The sequence below is a fragment of the Hyperolius riggenbachi genome, chromosome 5 (genome assembly GCF_040937935.1).
Source record: "Hyperolius riggenbachi isolate aHypRig1 chromosome 5, aHypRig1.pri, whole genome shotgun sequence".
Classification (NCBI taxonomy): domain Eukaryota; kingdom Metazoa; phylum Chordata; class Amphibia; order Anura; family Hyperoliidae; genus Hyperolius; species Hyperolius riggenbachi.
Window position 1 is genome coordinate 174,696,296 of NC_090650.1, and position 19,999 is coordinate 174,716,294.

Genomic DNA, 19,999 nt, shown 5'->3' on the forward strand with positions numbered 1-19,999 from the left:
CTGAAGCCTTTATTGATTCTGGCTCAGCGGCTAATTTTATGAACTTCGAATTTGCTCAGGAGTTGGGCCTCCCACTCACTCCTGTGAGACCCCCCATTCAGGTTACGGCAGTGGACGATTCCCCTCTGCAACGGAATCGTGCCCTGTCACAGACTCCGATGGTGAGACTTACCATAGGGGTTCTGCATGGGGAAGAATTACAATTTTTTGTGCTGCACATGTCAACCTCCACTATTATCTTAGGCATGCCGTGGTTGCAAGTCCATTCACCGCACATCGACTGGGCCACGGGTCAGTTAACCTCCTGGTCTCCCCATTGTTTTCATCAGTGTTTGGGGAAGCTAACATTGGGGCAAACCAGAATTCAGGTGGAAGGGGTACCAGACCAGTATGCTGAATATTCTGATGTTTTCTGCCCTAAAGCTGCCAATAAATTGCCTCCACATCGCCCTTTCGACTGTCCCATTGATCTCCGTTCTGGTTGTGTACCCCCCCGGGGTCGTTTGTACAATTTGTCGGGGCCCGAAAAATTGGCGATGCAGGAGTACATTAGGGAGAATCTGGCCAAAGGCTTTATTCGGCCGTCCCGGTCGCCTGCTGGGGCAGGCTTCTTCTTTGTAAAAAAGAAAGACGGAGGTCTGCGGCCTTGCATTGACTACCGCGGTCTCAACAAGATTACAGTAAAAAATCGCTATCCGCTACCCTTGATAGACGATCTTTTTACACAAATCACTGGCGCCCAGATCTTTTCTAAGCTGGATTTGCGAGGTGCGTACAACCTGGTACGCATAAGAAAGGGCGATGAATGGAAGACGGCCTTTAATACACCAGACGGGCATTATGAGTACCTGGTAATGCCCTTCGGGTTATGTAATGCCCCGGCCGTCTTCCAGGAACTCATCAACGAGGTCTTCAGAGAGGTGTTGGGAAGATTTGTTCTAGTTTATCTAGACGATATTCTTATCTTCTCCAACAGTCTCTCTGAACATAGGACCCATGTGAGGTTCGTTTTGAACAGACTAAGGCAGAATCTATTGTATGCTAAGTTAGAAAAATGTATCTTCGAGGTAACATCTGTCGCTTTCCTGGGGTACATAATCTCTACTACTGGCCTGTCCATGGATCCGGCCAAGGTCTCCGCTGTGTTAGAATGGCCTCAGCCGGTAGGCTTGAAATCGCTTCAGCGGTTTCTTGGCTTTGCCAACTATTATAGGAGGTTCATAAAGGGGTACTCTACGGTGATTTCTCCACTTACCAGTCTCACCAAGAAGGGTGCAGATACCACTCACTGGTCTCCCGAGGCGTTACAGGCTTTTGCCACCCTGAAGGGCTTATTTTGTTCTGCACCCATCCTCAGGCATGTGGATACGTCTTTTCCTTTTATTGTTGAGGTGGATGCCTCAGAGGTCGGGGTGGGGGCTGTGCTGTCTCAGCGATCTGGCTTGCAGGGTAGATTGCACCCGTGTGCCTACTTCTCCCGTAGATTCTCCCCTGCAGAAAGGAACTACGATATTGGCAACAGAGAGCTCTTAGCCATTAAGTTAGCCTTCGAGGAATGGCGACACTGGTTAGAGGGAGCGGAGCATACGGTCACGGTTTACACTGACCATAAAAATCTAGAATACATCGAGGGAGCTAAGAGGTTGAGCCCTCGCCAGGCTCGTTGGTCATTATTTTTTTCTCGATTCTCTTTCATTATTACGTATACACCGGGTAGCAAGAACACTAAGGCGGATGCCTTGTCCAGGTGCTTTGAGTCAGAGACAGCACAGCCCTCCATTCCAGAGACTATTGTTCCCCAGAGGTTGGTACTGGCCGCAACAGAGACTTGGGAGGATTGGAAGGGGACTTTAATTCCCTTCCAACAAGACATCCCAGAAGGAAAACCCGCAGGGGTGCTGTTCATTCCGCTACCGTTCCGTCTCCAGGTTCTAGAGATGTTCCATACGCATAAAAATGCTGGGCATCCTGGAGCATCTAGAACACAGGATCTGGTAGCTAGATGTGCTTGGTGGCCTTCCTTGGCAGCTGATTGCAAGGAATTCGTGAGGGAATGTGCGGTTTGTGCTAAGAGTAAACCCTCCCGGCTGGCACCTGTGGGTACCTTGCAGCCTTTACCCACCCCGAGTGAGCCATGGACCCATTTGTCCATGGATTTTGTAGGTGAACTTCCCAAGTCAGAAGGCATGTCGGTCATTTGGGTGGTAGTCGACCGCTTCAGTAAAATGGCCCATTTCGTGCCCTTGAAAGGACTCCCCTCGGCCCAGGAATTGGCTGACCTGTTTATCACACATGTGTTCCGGCTGCACGGCATTCCGGAAAACATAGTGTCGGATCGGGGAGTCCAGTTCATTTCTAAATTCTGGAGGGCATTCTGCCAACAAATGGGCATGAAGTTGTCATTTTCATCGGGCTACCACCCACAGACCAATGGGCAAACGGAGAGAATCAACCAGTCTTTGGAGCAATTCTTGAGGTGCTATGTTGCAGAAACACAGAACGACTGGGTCAAATTTCTGCCTTTCGCGGAGTTCGCACAAAACAATTTAAAAAGCTCCTCCACCGGATTCTCTCCATTCCAGGTGGTGTCTGGAAGATTGCCCAAGTTCTCACCATTGCCAGTGGCCTCCTCTCCGTTTCCAGCTTTGGAAGCCTGGCAGAGATCTTTTAAAGATATTTGGCGCACGGTGAGAGATAATTTACGAAAAGCTTTTGTTAATCAAAAGGGTCAAGCTGATAAGAGACGTTCAGTAGAGTGGAGCTTCCAACCTGGAGACTTGGTTTGGGTGTCTACACGTCATTTGGCTCTGAAACAACCTTCTGACAAACTTGGTCCCAGGTTCGTGGGCCCATTCCCTGTGACTAGGAAGATCAACGATGTCACATATACCGTTGATCTTCCCACCAGCATGCGGGGAGTGAGGTCTTTCCATGTATCACTTCTCAAACCTGCAGTCCAGCTGGGTCCCACTCCTCCTCCTCCTGTCTTAGTCAATGCCCAACCCGAGTATGAGGTGGAAAAAATCATAGATTCACGTACTGTACAGAACTCGGTGCAGTATCTCGTACATTGGAAGGGGTACGGCATTGAGGAGAGGCAATGGGTACCTGGGAACCGCATGCATGCGGATGAGTTAGTGAGGGAATTTCATACGGTACATCCAGAAAAGCCTGGAAGGAGTTGTCCGGAGTCCACTCCTCGGGGGGGGGGGGTACTGTAAGGAAACGCGGAAATGCCGCCGTCTCTCAAGGTGAGGCGGCTGTTTCCGCGTCCAGCATGGCGTCACAACGCGGAAAAAATGCTGCATGCCGCATAGGCAGTGCGGCGGAATCCGCATCAGAGGCGGCCCCCGCACTAGATACATTGCATGACAGTACTGGTGTGGCTGGGACTGATAGTCCACCAAGATTCAGACTTACACGCGCGCGAGCAGAGAGGCAGAGTTTAAATAGCAGTTAGAAGGGTGTCGGCTGACCAGCTGGGTCAGCTGACAAATTCCACTGCTCTCATTGGACCAGCAATTAGGGAGGTCCTGGAAAGGTCCTAGAGTATATATACTGCTGGTTGTTCACTTGCTCTTTGTCTGGCGTGCGATCACATATGTGGGAGCACCCAGATCCGTAGTCAGATCCTTAAGTGTGCCGGGACCAGCTGGAGCTGTAATCCTACACTTAGCTAGATTATTGATAGCTAAAGTACTAGTTTGATTGTGATTTTCTGTTATGACTTTTGCCTGCCTCGACTATCCTCCTGAACTCTGACCTTGTACCTCGATATTTCTGATATTCTGTTGCCGAACCTCGGCTCGTTCCTAGACTCTGTTTCTGCCTCCTGATTTTGTACCCCGATATATCTGATACCCCGTTGCTGAACCTTGCCTGTACTTTGACTCCGCCTTTGCCTACTGTATTTGTACTTTATCTGTCCGTGTGTGTACGACCTGGCTTGTCTGACCTCGAGAACCGACCTCACGATTGGAGGCGGTTCCCAGTCCTGTTAGTGACACTTCTTCCTGAGTGTCACTCTCGGACTTTCCTTCCTCCTGTCAGTCTGACTCCTCCCGTCTTGGAGAGCTCAGGTCTGCGGAAGGAATCCGTGCAGTTCTCCTTGCTGCACTGAGGCCTAGGCCTCCTAGTGTTACTGTTACACCAAAACACTACACTCTACTCAGGCGAACAGAGGTTAGTTTGTATATCGGATTATCGGTGAGACTGCAGATCACTTATAATCTGGTATATATCTGTATTTCCGGCGATACTGCAGATCACCGGTAATCAGATACTCTCTGCGCCCACCGATCGTTACAGTTGTATTATGAGTTCCATACTTCCTTATATGCTACAGAATACAGAATTTGCTCATATGCAGTATATCATCATATGTCACCATAATTACAGAAAGTCATGTGATTTACAAGAAATAACACAGTTTAATGATCACGGGGAAATATGTTATTTATGACCTTCCAGGTGTCCCCATTTGGGACACTTAGGGGTTTTGCACAGCAAGAAGAATTTGACTATTCTCTATTTCATGCAGCCAGCTCTTCCTGCACAGATGTGTGTGTGTGGCTGATTGTTCTGATGTTCTAATATCACTCTAATATCACACTGATCAGATACATGTATACTTGTATATGAAATTGATCTATATACTAATATATATATATATATATATATATATATATATATATATATATATATATATATATATATATATATATACATATATACCTACATATCCTTTCAGTCCCCCCTTTTGGTCATTTCTTCCAAAGGAAGAAGATGACCATACTACAGCCAATACCTAAAGCAGGCAGAGCTAGCATCACAGCGTGCAAAATTTTGGTCGAAGTCTCCTATTGGTCAAAACACGAATAGCTATTTGGTAAAGTACTCCTAACAAAGAAAATGATTAACCAACCTGTAGCCTTAAACAACCAATTAACCTCCTTAGCGGTAACCCCGTGTGTGACACGGGGTAAGCCGCCGGAGGGTGCCGCTCAGGCCCTGCTGGGCCGATTTTCATAATTTTTTTTTTGCTGGACGCAGCTAGCACTTTGCTAGCTGCGCCAGCACCCCGATCGCTGCCGCGCGCCCGATCGCCGCTATCCGGTGCGGCGCGCGGCACCCCCCCCCCCCCAGACCCCTGCGCTGCCTGGCCAATCAGTGCCAGGCAGCGACAAGGGGTGGACAAGGTCGCTGACGTCGGTGATGTCATCCCGCCCCGTCGCCATGGCGACGGGGGAAGCCATCCAGGAAATCCCGTTCTTTGAACGGGATTTCCTGATCGCCTATCGCCGGAGGCGATCGGCGGGGCTGGGGGGATGCCGCTGAGCAGCGGCTATCATGTAGCGAGCCCTGGGCTCGCTACATGATTTAAAAAAAAAAAATAAAAAAAAAACTGCTGCGCTGCCCCCTGGCGGTATTTTTCATACCGCCAAGGGGGTTAAACAATGTTGGCCAATCTAATGGTCAAACAAATCAGAAAAATCAGAAAAGAACCAAATCAGAAATTACTCAGGAAAAACCCAATAATTATTTTTCCTGATACAGATCAGAACTAAGAACAATTCTCTTTCCTGATGTAATTTAGTAAAAATCTTATGCGGACTGCATGCATGTGTTTAAATTAGCCTGCGGCAGGAATATTTATCTTAGATCAATATAAGAAGCTTTCTTATCTCAGCACTTACTCCAAGAGAAACTTCCATCTGCTCTATTCTAGAAAAGGGCTTTTTCTAAATACTAGGCCTCAGGTAGGCCAAGGTCAAAAACCCTTATGATAGCAACTAACTCCTGCATAAGGTGGCTATGCAACAAGATATGAGATTTGGGAGAGGGTGGTCTTGACTCTACAAAACCGTTTGTGAGGCATGGCAGACTTCTCACCCTCCATCAGCCACTGTACTCCAAGCGATCTCTGTACTCCAAGTTACACATTCCTGTTAAAACAGGGGGTGGAAAGATAACACCAACCCAACTACAATCATAATGCCCAGAGTACAGAGGATGAGATCAGAAATACAGGAGTACTGCCAGAGCTCACTTAAGCAAGTCAAACGTAGGTACAGGCCTCAGTACAGGACACATTTGTGAAAAGGAATACACAAAGCGCAGCAGGAGACTAGGGAACAAGGCTACATGAGACCCTCAACATCTCTGGCCTTCCAATTATCCCATATTAAATATACCAATCGGGTTGCTCAAGGCAACTGTGGTGCTGTGAAATTGTAGTCCATCACACCAATCATACTGACCAAAGCCTGTTATGCTTGCTCAGACAAACAGATAAACAAACTCTGATTTAGTAAGGGAAGGGAATGTTAGCTACCGTATATACTCGCATACAAGCCGAATTTTTGACCCCCAAAAAGGGGGTCAAAAGTTGGGGGGTCGGCTTGTATGCGAGTCTGGTGCTGGTGATGGTGGTCCGAGTCCCCCGCACTGTCACCCCGCAACCCCCCCCCCCCCCCAGGCCGCCGCTACCGCTGCAATTACCTGCCCGGCGCCGCTTCTTCTATTCCCCTCCAGGCTGGCTCCGTAAATCACTGCAGCGCTCTTCACGGCGGCTGCAGTAGAGAGAGAGAGCGGTTCCCATAGCAACCGCCGCTACAGGAAGCCGCGCTCTTCGCTGCTTCCTGTCTGATCACAGCAGCCACCGTGAAGAGTGCTGCTGTCCTACGGAGCCAGAGAGGAGGGGAATAGAAGAAGCGGCGCCTGCTAAGGTAAAAGCAGCGGCGGTCGCGGGGGAGAGGGGAGGCGGGGGGGCACTGGGGCACTACCTAGCGATACTGGGGCACTATACTAGCGATACTGGGGCACTATACTAGCGATACTGGGGCACTATACTAGCTATATTGGGGCACTATACTAGCTATAATGGGCACTATACTAGCTACACTGGGCACTATACTAGCTATAATGGGCACTATACTAGCTATAATGGGCACTATACTAGCTATACTGGGGCACTATACTAGCTGCACTGGGCACTATACTAGCTATAATGGGCACTATACTAGCTATACTGGGGCACTATACTAGCTACACTGGGCACTATACTAGCTATAATGGACACTATACTGGCTATACTGGGGCACTATACTAGCTATACTGGGCACTATACTAGCTATACTGGGGCACTATACTAGCTGTACTGGGGCACTATACTAGCTGTACTGGGGCACTATACTAGCTGTACTGGGCACTATACTAGCTATACTGGGCACTATACTAGCTATACTGGGCACTATACTAGCTATACTGGGCACTATACTAGCGATACTGGGACACACTAGGGGAATAAGGCGGCCAGCATTTCCTACCCCCGGCTTATATGGGGGTCAATCATTTTTTACTGGTTTGTTAAGTAAAAGTGGGGGGGTCGGCCTATATGCGGGTCGGCTTATATGCGAGTATATACGGTAATTGACTTTTTTACCACAGTAATGGTAAATATCTATACAGACACACTACAAATCAAAGCAGAAAGAGATGTAACTAATAGCAACCGCTGCCATAGATACTCTTTCAAGGTCAGGACTAACAGGACAACTGTAATGATGGCTACCTTCAGATTTAACCAAACTAGAAGGACTCTGCTAATCACACATATGGACACTCAACAACTATATTCACAATCAGGATGGGACAAAATATAATACTCTAGCAAAACTTAGCAAGACAATTATGGCCAACTTAAATCTACTAAAGACCAAGGTATCAAAAAGTAGGAGACTTGTTCCCTGAAAATCGCCCACTGAGATCAGGCCTGCTGAATTATATGTGTAGTAGTACATATGCGTATGTATATATATATATATATATATATATATATATATATATATATATATTTTACCGGACTTAGTTGAACTATTTCACCCAATACAGCGGATCCAGTAGGGAATCCTTCTGTAAAGATAGCCTCAGGATAGCCTCTGGTCAGACTCCCTCTGGATGGATCCCTCTGGACAGGCTCCCTCTGGATCTGTCTCTCTAGACAGGCTCCCTTTGGATGGATTACCTCTGGATGGACTCTGGTCAGGTAGTGTAACGATTGTGGAACTTTCTCCGTGTGCAGCGCACAACGCGTGCGCTGATACGGCGGAAATCCTCCACAAGCGAATAATTGCAGGCACCCAGCAAAAGGTGCTATGCACCCGTAGAGGGAAATTCCTGTCAGCAGATGGCGCTGGGGAGTGCAGAGGAACCAATCCTCTGTACCTCCACAAATGCCAGACAGGAATTGTACGAAGCACCGGAACGCAATCGCAAGAGAAGCGATTGCGAATGAGAACGAGCAAAGAGACAGGTTGTATGTGTGTGCGCCAATCTAGTCGCCACCCCGAGACCACGCACACACAACAGCAGATACGAAACAGAAACGCAACCGCAAGAAAGGCGATTGCCAGAAGTGACCCAAGGCAGATCAGAACAGAATACGAGGATAGCAAAGGCACAGCAAATCATACAATGAGGAGATGCGGAAAATAACAAACGCTAGCTAACCGCGAACACCGCACTCATTCGCAACAGTGCACACGGTTATAGAGAGCATGGCTGACACTCTCCAGAGTGTTTCACAGGAAGACTCCTTATGACCAGCCAAGCATTGTGGAAAACACATAGTACTTATAGTACACGCCTCCAATGAATGTGGCCAGGCAATTTGCATGACAACGTATGCAAATTCCTCTGCAAGCACAAGCTGCAAAGCTGACAGAAGCTCTTTTTTCCAGAGTCCTGCAGCATGCAAACCTAAACAATGGTCAAAAAGCTGCCTGCCTGCACAGGCAGGCAAGCGGATTCTCACAAGTAGTCAGCTTGTACCCTCTTCAGGATAGATGTCTGGCAAGAAAGAAAAAGAAAAATGTGCGAGCATCATGTTTTCCCAAAAATCCAATAAATTCTTTATTTTTCCTAGTACTTGTAATACTAATATGATTCATACTCTCCACCATGAACTTCAAAACATACTTAGCGGAACTTTCTATGATCCCAACGGATCTCTCGCAATACCCCGTTTGCATGACGTCACTGTACCCGTGCGAGTATGTGACTCCATACATGGCAGAGAGGATGAACTCCCAATGAATTTTTTACACCATAATGAATTCCCATTTTTACACCATAATGATTTCCCATTTTTCATTCTTCCATTACCAGTCACATATCCTATTTTCATTACACTCTCATTCCATCATACCTCTCACAATTATACCACAAACCCTAAATAGTGATGTATTTAAAGAACTTAGGTGGACCTAATGCAATATCTACCCCCTTCTTGCTACACTACTAGATGGAATGACATGACACAGACCAGTAGGCCTGGACAGGGCTTGACTTGTATATAGACAACAAACTAACATGACAGTTCCCATATTCCTCTTTCCCCCCTTTTTGACCATACATTAAAGTTAATTTAATGTTTGGTCAGAGTTAGCAAGCTATAAGGCATAATATGAGAAGGGTCACAGTACAGGGTTGGATCCCCTTCCAGATTTAAAGTCACAGTCATACAAAGAACATCTATAGTGTCCTTTTCCCCATAGTGGGCTTAAGGTACTACAACTATGGTTGTCCCCGAGACACACTCTATATGCAGAAGCAGCACTAGAAGGACAAGCCTAAGGTCTTCTCACTAAACAAAATAGGCCCTAAACTACAGAACAAGCAGGACTGAGATCAAAATCCTGTCAGAGATAAAGTTTCTAATGGCATGCATCCTCGGTCCTAAGGGAATTAAGTTCAGTTATAGATAAACCCCTTTATCTTATCTTTTGTGACTCTCTTGCAACTGGCAGAGTCCCAGTGGATTGGCGTACAGCCCACGTTTTCCCATTATTTAAGAAAGGCAAAAAATCTGATCCAGGAAATTATAGACCTGTAAGTTTAACATCAGTTGTATGCAAACTATTTGAGGGGTTACTAAGAGATACTATACATGACTTCATAGTAGAAAATAATCTTATTTCTCAGCATCAACATGGGTTTACTAAAGACAGGTCCTGTTTGACTAACATGCTCAGCTTTTATGAGGTAGTGAATGCTAATATGGATATTGGGAATGCTGTAGATGTGATATACTTGGACTTTGCAAAGGCCTTCGACACTGTTCCCCACAAGAGTCTGGTGCAAAAGTTGAGGATGCAAGGACTGGGGAAGAGTCTGTGTTCATGGATAGGGAACTGGCTAATGGACAGAAAACAAAGAGTTGTGGTCAATGGATCGTACTCAAAATGGGGGACTGTTAGCAGTGGGGTCCCACAGGGGTCTGTTCTGGGTCCAGTGCTCTTCAATTTATTTATTAATGACCTAGTAGATGCAGTAGTGAGCAATGTTGCTATTTTTGCAGATGATAAAAAAATTGTGCAGAATCATCAACTCTCAGGAAGATAGTGCCATATTGCAACAGGATCTGGATAGGATGGCTATATGGGCACATACATGGCAGATGAAATTCAATGTTGACAAATGTAAGGTCATGCATTTTGGACGTACTAATGGTCTAGCACCATACAAAATAAATGGGATACAGTTGGGGACATCAAACTTGGAGAAGGACTTAGGAGTACTCATTGACAACAAGTTAAATAATCGTACTCAATGCCAAGCAGCTGCAGCTAAAGCTAACAAAATTTTGGGATGCATTAAAAGGGAAATAAAAACTCGAGATGCTAGCATAATATTGCCCCTGTTTAACTCTCTAGTAAGGCCACATCTGGAATATGGAATTCAGTTCTGGGCACCACATTACAAAAAAGATATTGCAGTTTTAGAGCAGGTGCAGAGACGAGCAACAAAATTGATGCGTGGGATGGAAGGTCTCACTTATCGAGAAAGGTTAGATAAACTGGGTTTATTTAGTCTAGAGAAAAGACGCCTTAGAGGGGATCTAATTAACATGTATAAATACATCAGAGGGCAATATAATACCTTGGCGGATGAGCTTTTTGTCCCTAGGCTTTCTCAAAGGACTAGAGGACATGATCTGCGCATGGAGGAAAAACGTTTTAACCATTTATTTAGGAAAGGGTTCTTTACAGTAAGAGTGATTAAGATGTGGAATGCATTGCCACAGGAAGTCGTTATGGCAAACTCTATACCTGCATTTAAAGGGGGCTTAGATGCTTTTCTTGCGTTGAAAGACATCCATGGCTACAATTACTAGGTAATGCCTAATGATGTTGATCCAGGGATTTTATCTGATTGCCATCTGGAGTCGGGAAGGAATTTTTCCCTTTAGGGGCTAATTGGACCATGCCTTGTAAGGGTTTTTTCGCCTTCCTCTGGATCAACAGGGATATGTGAGGGAGCAGGCTGGTGTTGTACTTTATACTGGTTGAACTCGATGGACGTATGTCTTTTTTCAACCAAAATAACTATGTAACTATGTAATACACTATAACATTAAACAGTGCTTTTTTTCTTCTGGATTTACCTTTCTTCAGAACAGTGAAAAATCTATAGTATAATTGTCATAACAACATCAAATAATTCTGCATTTTGTAAAAAAAAAAATTAAGAAAAAATGTTCTTATTTTCCTAAGCTGAGTGTAAATATATTCTCACTAAAAACAAGAGTGACATAGAGTCAGAGCCTTAAACAACTCTCTGCTAATATATGTCATTAATTACATACACACACAGATGTTGTGGCAACCGGAGAGGAGATATCAATTTAAAGGAGATGGATTTATTAAAAGGAAGAGGGGTTATTAAGGTAAAAAAAAAACCAATATTGGGAAAGAATTCCTATAATACAAAGGGTGATATGAAATAAACAGCAAGCGTGACCCAGAACTACACATGCAATCTTAATTGACCTAAAACTGTATACCTGTCCTGACTATTTTATTTAGTATGTCCTCAATGTTTTTACATACATTTTCCCAGATGAATATGGCTTTTATAGTTTTACAATATCTTCTACAGTATAAGTACAAACAGTATACAATGTATTATTTTTTCAACAGTTGCATGGCATTTAGAAATATTGAAGTTACAATAACTGTGCTTTATCAGTGTGGCTTGGAGGAGGAGCAGTTCTCTTATTAACCTCTAGGTGGCGAAGAGGCTGAGAAAATTTCTTACACTGGGTGACCAGGCCAGTGAAGAATTAAATCAGACACAGCTTAGTTACAACAGCAAGTAACATTTCAAATGAGTTGCAAACAACATTAAATGCCTTTTCTGTTGCGATTTATAAAAAAATACAGCCTAACAACTATGTTACAATATTCAAGAAGGATTTATCCATGGAGAACTATTGAGTAAATCATTTGAATCTATATGCTTCAAAGTTACAAGCTATATAAAGTCTGTCCAAATATGAACATTATTCTATCAAACGTATGGCAAACTACCATTACATGGGAAAATGATTTAACTCTATTCACTTGTATACGTCTGGGTGACAAATGCCGCTACTCAATTAATCCAATTTAAATTAAGGGAATTAGGTTATACTACAAACTCAATTCACTCTACCCTATAAAACTAGGTTAACACGGTGACGTAGTGATTTTACTATGTTATCTATGAAAAAATATCAGAACCTCTTTTGGACACGATATAAAAACTCCAAAAATCTTTTCTGCAGTATGGGAAATTTCATTTACATACATATATATATAGACCTAAGTGACAGTTGGTATCAATTAATTAATCTAATTTAAATTAAGGACACTAAGTTCAGGAGAAAAATCATTCTTATTAAAAAAAAAATTTCTATACTAAACTTTTGGGCTTGTTTAAAACCTGCCACGTGTGTAGTGAACACAGAAGCAGGTATATTCAACAATAGTAAGATCGTACTATAAAGGAAAAGTAGGGACAAAACCTATTAAGAAAAAATAGGGACAAAAATATTCCCCAAAAGGAATATATAAATTATCCACTGTTCAGAATAATTTAATAAAAACTCCTTTCTATGTCTACACACACACACACACGCACGCACGCACGCACGCACGCACGCACGCACACACACACACACACACACATATATATATCATATATATTCTACACTCATAATGACAAAGCAGTACGTTTAAGTTACTTCCTCTTTTTACTGCTGGTGGCATAATTTTACCAGAGAGAAAAAAAAAAACACTTTTAAAAAATGACATTTAACCCTTTCCAGACTCTGCCACTATCATATTTACTCCTAAACTCAAGAACGACCATTATATCAGAGTTATAAACTTCTGTTAAAAAAAGTATTATATAAAATACAAACATTATATTCACTACCAGAATATCCTTACTTTCCTATTTTATTTCTGAATTAATTTTAATGTTAAACCCATTAACTTAAAGTAATAAACTTTTTACTTCCTCATTTCTCTTACTAGCAGAAGAAAAAGCCACAAACAGGTGTTGGCAGGCGTAGACCACTAAAGAAAAATCTGACATGTCCTAATGCATCTTTAACCCTTTCAAAACTTAAAAGTAGAGAATTCTGACACTATTTAATAAAACTATTAACAACTTAGCTATTACTGACTAGTTCAAAAATACATCAGTATTTATCTAAAAATCATTACCCAAAGGAAGATGTCTCTGTCTAACCATTTGAGAATAAACGGTTTAAAGAAGTAATCTTCTAATAAAGAAGGAGAAAACCTATTTTATAAGGCAGATATACTCATAGTTTCAACACATACTTCACACATACTTTCACGGGTGCTCAGTGGCGTGGCTAAGGAGCTGTGGGCCCTGGTGCAGGTTTTACATTAGGGCCCCCCCCCCCCCCCCCCAAGAACTCTATACATAGCAATTGATACAGCGCACCAAAACTTGCCAAGGACAACCACAGTGTCAGAGGTGCAAGAAGGGGATTGGGAACAGGGTGTTAAGGATTATTACTATTTAAAGCATCTATAGAAGTGATTATTACCCCCTATTGCTATGCCCCTGCGGGTACCACCTCCATACCTTACATATCACAAGCATGTACCCAATACAACTCGCAATTTACACACATATGTGTCAGTTTACACACAATACATATGAATACATTATGATACATGTTATTCTATATCCTTATGAACTTTACCTAAGTTTGCAATAATTAATTACATTACTATATTTCTGAGTTTTTTCTCTTACAGAAAGGACTATACAAAATGACACAGACATATTTTATTCAGATAATTTTTGACGATCCATCTGCACAAAATTCCAGTAAAATCAGATATTTCAAAGTGGCATCTGAAAACCCAGTTTTGTACGTACATAGAACTTCTACTGGCGATTTTGGCAAGTGATCGTTCTTATCTGACTTATATGAGTGTCTTTAATATTAATTTTACTAATCATTTCTCAGAAATACAGTAAGGATCTTATAACAATTTATCATCGCTGGCACAACCTATACCCAGATAACATACATAGAAACACACTGTTAGTCAAGATTAACATATAGACGAGACAGACTTGGACATATATAATTCTAATCACCGTTAGACATAATTCTTTAGCCAATTGTATATGGATTGAACTATTATTCCTTTCTCCCCCCCAAGGGAATGACAGCCCAAGACTAATATACTATATTATATTCTAACCAAGGATGAACAAAATATTTTTCTTCCAGATATTCTGGCAACTCAAAGGTACATAAGTTTCATCTATTTTAGGGATTGGGATAGGAAACATTTTGACAATATTTTGACCCATTGATCTAAATTCAGTTTTATACTGTAATTTATTGGCCCTCTATTAAATCTATGTGTCAAATACAAATATAAGATATTGCCGTACCAATAGACAATTCTTATCTAGATAAATTATAATTTATATATTTTTCAAATTTATCAACACTATTTTTATCAATAACTAATATTTATCAATAATTCTATAATTCTCATCTCATGAGAACAAAACAAACTTTGTCTAGGGATTTTTCCTTTGTACAATTAAACTCAAACTGTTTTTTAGAATTTAATAACTTTTTTTCTTAACCTTACTAATAAAACAGATTATTATTTACAAAACAAACACAGACAAATTATCTAAAACATCTGAAATTTATCTGACATTATAAAAACCTTACAAAAATAAACTATAATAAACCCATCAAAAACCTAAGAAGAACTACAAGTATCCAAAAATCCATACCATATGGTGCCCTGTTCATTACCCAAATGGAACACTATTTTCTTACCAAAAGAAAATATTTATTGAAGTTGATCAGACTTCAAATTTATTAGATTTTTCCCAAAAATCTGTATTTCTCTTAGACCTGCTAAGAGAAGCCCAATAGACTTACCAAAAGTCCCGTCTCCCTACTATTTTTTTTTTAAACTAAGGCCTTCTAAAAAACCTTATAACCGATATAATTAAAATTATACTATCAAAAAACACAAACTCCAAAACCGGATTCGTTTTGGTATCAACAGAAATTTCACATAAATAATATAGACACCTCTCTCTTTAAAAAACAAAAAGAGAAATATAGTCATATTAGTTACATGAAGACCATCCGCGGCGAGCCCTCAGCTGAAAGGAGTGGTTGCTATTTAAGTTCATGTCACGGCCTTGTCAGATATCAGATGCTTTAGACTACTTAATTTCCTGGCGCCAGGACATAAAATGGTTAACAAAAGACACACACAGAAGTTGTGAGCCCAAATTGTGTTGTATTATGAGTTCCATACTTCCTTATATGCTACAGAATACAGAATTTGCTCATGCGCAGTATATCATCATATGTCACCATAATTACAGAAAGTCATGTGATTTACAAGAAATAACACAGTTCAATGATCACGGGGAAATATGTTATTTATGACCTTCCAGGTGTCCCCATTTGGGACACTTAGGGGTTTTGCACAGCAAGAAGAATTTGACTATTCTCTATTTCATGCAGCCAGCTCTTCCTGCACAGATGTGTGTGTGTGTGGCTGATTGTTCTGAAGTTCTAATATCACTCTAATATCACACTGATCAGATACATGTATACTTGTATATGAAATTGATCTATATACTAATATATATATATGTATATATATTAATGAGTGCTTTGCACATGTTAAGAGAGTTCGTTTGGTAGCTAGGTGAAGGGTGAGGTGTTTTTAATTTCCTTTTTTCCCATCTAGTTGACATTTTAGGGTTTTTGGTTTAGTTCCCACTAGACTGCTTATAAAAACTGGCATTTTGCATGGTAGAGTAGGACTCACCAGATTGGGGACACTTTGGCGCAGTTGTTGAGCTTAAGCGCGTTAAAGCGTAACCAAGAGCCCCTGTCACTGTTTTCCTGTTGTGTGCTGCAGCCCCTCTGTACTTATATATATATATATATATATATATATATATACATATACAATATCCTTTCATACTCCTTCCCCTCCCCCTCCCCACTCTGCTTATTCTTCCCCCTCCCTCTGGCTACCCCTACTACCTCTGCTTCCTTTGGGGTTTTGGCATTAGGTTTTCTCCCCCTTCCACCATTCTCCACCTTTTTTCCTTTAGAAATCTCCTCCTCAACTTCCTTTTCCTTATCTTTCTCAGAAAGAGCCTCCCCTTCCTTCAAAGAAAAAAACTTCCTTTATACATGGAAAATATATTCTTTCCTTCACCTGGATCATCAGTCTTAAAAATGGCCTCAGCCCCCAAGGCCACCTCCGATGTTTTGGTAACCTTTGGAACCAAAGAAGGAGGGGAGAAGGCGGAGGCATTGATTTTAACACAGACAAGAAAGTTGGTATCGCAACCTGCGACTCCAAGGCGCGGACTTTGAGTGTGACGGTCCACTATCAGCAGCCACCTCTTTACAATTTTCTTCCAATATCTTTTCCATTTCTTTTACAACTTCCTCATCCACATTGGCCCATGCTTCAGGGCACTGCAAATATGGATGACCCAACTTCAAACATATGCTGCAACGGATATCTTTGCAGTCTTTTGCTAAGTGGCCCCAAAGCATGGCAACGTGAACATTTCAATTCTTTACAAGAAATGCTATAGTGCTGCGGGAACCACATTTATAGCATACTCGAGGCTGCCCCTGATAGTAGACCGTCACCCTGTCTTTTCCGATAAAGACAGAAGTAGGGATGTGTTTAACCACATTCCCCACCCTGTCCAATCTCACCATTGGCTCCCAATCTCCCCCCAGATCCCAAACTCATCCATCACCTTTTTTGGCTCATTCAATGGTTTCCCATAATTTCTCAGCCATACCATGATATCGTGCACAGGGATGGATTCATTCGGGGCCATGATCGTCACCTTTTTGTCCAGTGACCGGCCAGACACAGACTGGGGAATCAAACCAGACCACTCCTCACTCGTTTTCCAGGTTTTTTCATACTTCTCCCAGAATGTGTCTAGACCGGTCGGGGACAAAAAGCTGACATCGAAAAAGGAAGGGGAGTCTCAGGAGCCAGAATGGCATAGAAGTCCAACACCTTGAAGCCCATCTTCAGTAACAACTGAATAAAAGTCTTCCTACTGACTGACCAACAACATCAGACTGTTTAGGCATTTCATCATTCCCATTTTTCTTTAACATGTTTGCATAAGAAATACTTTTCACCCCAGAAACAGATCTTACATTTTCCTTTTTTCCAGGCACATTAATAACGGTTCAATAAACAATTCCAGACAACTCTGTTGTAATTGATTTTTAAAAAGTGTATTCACCAATTATACAAACACACCTATATCTAGACAGAGTGTTCTAATCTGTTGCACCCGCCCACCATACCCTCAAATTGACCAATGACATAATTATTGGGATTGATTATATATCAGCGCTGATTTATATTAGCTCAATATTGTTATTGCACTGTCCCTTTAATAATTGATAGGAGATTTCCTCCCCTATCTTTCTGAGGTAGATATTCCAATCCATTCAATAATTTGTTGCTTGAAAAAGGGTCTCTATTGGGGTAGCTATATTAGGTGATAGTGATTTAATTAACAAGAAAAAATTGTCCATAAAATCAAAACATTCCACCATTCATAAAAACCTTTCCGGAATTCCGTCCTCTACGTTCTTTAGAGTCAATGCCAGTCGCTTAATTATAGAAATATTGCCAACCTTACCCGTCTGTGTGATGTTCTGGGGCGAGGGCCGTTCGTGGGCGTCCCCACTTACTTTGAATATGCACCTCTAGCTCCCACTTGTAAGGCAAGGTTCAATACTTATGGCTGCCGGTCGTTCCTCTGCCGCGCTCTCCAAAGTTTAGTTTGTTGCGCACTTTACTGGCTTGAAACGCCGTGATCTCGGACTTCCGTTCAGTTGTTACGGTGGCTCCAGTGGTCCAAACTTAGCCAACGCGTTTCACTCGTTTACACGAGTTTTTTCAAGGCACAAGACCATAAATTTTAATTCCGACGCCCTCTAGTGGGCTTAAATAGGTATAGTTCATACATATTCATATAATTCAGAGCCTCATGAGCACCATCTTGTGGTTTTTAGAAAAATTACTACTTCACCATAATTACTTTCTTACTAGTGCTTTCTGAACGTCATCTTGTGGTTATTCTTCCTATAGAGTAATAAATTCATTTTATTTCATAGATTTTTTATATATAAATAATTATATGGGCATCATTTTGTAGATCTTAGTGTAAATACTATTTCACCATAGATATATTCCCATTTAGTGCTTTCAAAATGCCATATTATAGTTATTTTTCCTATAGGATACCACATTCTTTTTTTATATGAACTCTTCATTATGTTTTATGTTAATATAACATTTTTAACCCATCATTATCCCTAGGCGTATTTTTTATTTTTCCATATGAACTTATATTTCCATGTATTTCGTGTCGAGGGGGGCCCCGGGAGACACCCCCCACTCCTTGGAATGGGACGAATGGGATTTTACTGGCTATGGAAGCAAGTGAAACATCTAATAATGAGCCTTTTTTGGAGATAACCCCCAACCAACAGAATCAGGATGGGGTAATGACAAGAGCCCAGCTACAAGCATTGGAGGGTCAGAAAATGTAAGGGGAGGAAAAGATCTCAGTGTCATAAATCTAACCGAAATCCCGTTGTCGAAAGATCATCTTTATGTACTAAGTAGAGGGCTGACATTTTGCCCCACAACTCATGGAGATGAATTTGAGGTCTTCAAGGACATTCATTTATTTTTGAGAAGAGTACTTTTGAAAAAAATGCATTTAAATCGTGATGTCGTTGAAGGGGATGACCCAATGGGTTCAAATATGGAAATGGGAAGTTCGATGGTGTATGACATTGATGATCTAGAGTTTGAAGAGGAAATAGAAATAGAAGAGAGACAAATGTACACGCAATTAAAACCAAAATCTAAATATATGCCGCCGTTGTCCACCAATAGGTCCACAGCAATATTTTTGGAATTAATGAAAAAGGATCTACGTACGTTGAATTGGAAAGGTCAAAATAAATATAATTTAACAAAGGGACAAATGTTTGCCCTAAGAGAATTGCAGTCCATGGATGAGATTGAAATAAAAAAAGTGACAAAGGAGGAAATGTAGTCCTAATGCCACGGGAAATGTATGTTAGGGAAGTGGAGAGACTGCTATCGGACAGAAATTGCTATATGAAAATTCGGGGAAACCCCTTTAAGAATTTGGTTGAGGAAATCAACAGAAAATTATCATGGGGGTTGGTGGAAGGAATTTTATTGGAGAGAGAATTTAGATATATGGAAGTAAAGGAATATAATATACCAACTTTCTATATAATCCCAAAAATTCATAAAAATCCAACTAATCCCCCAGGTAGGCCCATAGTTTCGGCCAATGGGGGTCCACTGGAAAGAGTAGCGCAATTTATTGATGAAAAACTAAAGCCGATAGTAGTCTCTCTACCCTCATACGTTCGAGATACCACAGAAGTATTGCAAAAGATAGAAAATGTGATTTTACCAGAAGATTGTTTATTGGTGTCTCTAGACGTTGAGTCTTTGTTTACTTCAATTCCTCATGCAGCAGGTTTAGAAGCTGTAAATTATTTTCTGGAAAGATATTATGGAGAAGGTGA